Source organism: Orbicella faveolata, unplaced genomic scaffold (assembly GCF_042242905.1).
Source record: "Orbicella faveolata isolate gen_17 unplaced genomic scaffold, um_ofav_v1 contig_24, whole genome shotgun sequence".
Taxonomy (NCBI): Eukaryota; Metazoa; Cnidaria; class Anthozoa; order Scleractinia; family Merulinidae; genus Orbicella; species Orbicella faveolata.
Genome location: NW_028301552.1, coordinates 18,683,662 through 18,685,000, shown reverse-complemented (window position 1 = coordinate 18,685,000; position 1,339 = coordinate 18,683,662). Strand labels below are relative to the sequence as shown.

The 1,339-nt window shown below is 39.6% G+C and overlaps 1 pseudogene; it reads left to right on the top strand.

Moving 5' to 3' along the window:
• Window positions 1-821, top strand: part of LOC149110746 (uncharacterized) — a 990-nt pseudogene extending 169 nt beyond the window's left edge.
• Window positions 822-1,339: the final 518 nt, after the last annotated feature.

Below are 1,339 nucleotides of genomic sequence, written 5' to 3'. Positions count from 1 at the left end.
TTCCAGGCCATTGCCAGCGTCGCTCCAGTATAAACTCTCACGTTGTTTTGTGTGTGGGATAGAGTACTGAGGGTTAGTTTTTCGTCAAAAGAACTTTTATTTGACTCAACAAAAGTTTGAATATTCAAACGTACTTATAATGTCGTCCAGCGATTCTAGCTATGACTCTAGCTCGGACTCTGAGGCCGCAGAGGTCGAGGTCGAGTACGACTTAGAAGTCGAGGGTTCATCAAACCCGAGCGAACACGAAACCTCAGATGATGAACCAGATGCCTATGCGAATGAGCCGATGGCAGACGAGGAATGGCTGGCTCAATATGAAGAGGAAAGAAAAACGGAGGAAGAACTAGAGAAGAAGCTTCAAAACCGATTAAGTGGATCAGGAAATCAAAGAATGGTTAGTTGGCATTGTTTTGCGTTGCATTGCTTTCTTCTTTTTCGCTTCTGCGGTTCATCAGCCCCTTCAAAAGGTATGGGATGAAGCGAAATACCTTCTGCCTTACTTGGCTTATTATTACAGCCGAAAACAACGCATTTATCTGGCATTTTCAAGATTTCTGACCTTCCGAAGCGAAGCAAACGCGGTTCCAAACAAGAAAGCGATCAATGGCCTGGAATGACGTCACAAGTTTCGCTATACCCAGACCCTTTTCAGTGACTCTGTGACTCGGTCGTGTTTTGAAAAAGTGCCATTTTTCCGATCTTTAAAAAATCATAAAAAATCGCGGTTTGAACCGAATTAAAAAAATTTTGCGACATTTTTCCCAATTCCGTACAGAGATTTAATTAAGCGCAAAAATTTTTTTGGTGTTATAGGCACTTTAAACTTCAGCAGAGGTTTGATATGAGGACATGCAATGAAGGTATGTCAGGACCAAGAGCTATTCATTCATTGCTAATTCAGCGTGCCTATCATTCACAATCTTCCAGTTTTATACACTAATTTATAAGTGAGCTTAGTGTTGGCCGCTGTTTCCAGAATATGGTTTTTGTGCTATTTTGCTGGTTTTTTGTTGTGCTTGTCAGTACTTTGCAAATATTCAATTTTTAAAAAAGCATACTTTGGAATTGAATTATTATTTGCAAGTAAATGTAAGTCTTTTTTTTTTTCACATCTCCCATCTACAATTTTAGTTGCAACCACTTGAAATAGCATGAGGTATATTATTTGTCCAAAGCATTCATTTCATGTAATTCAACCAAGCCTTCTTTCCATTGAGCCCGATTTCCCTTTTACATGGCCTCACATGTACTGAGAACCAAGGAATGGACACGTGGAACAAATACAAGTTTCATCCAACACCTAAGTACTAGGTGAAGAGAAATCTCAAACTCTCAT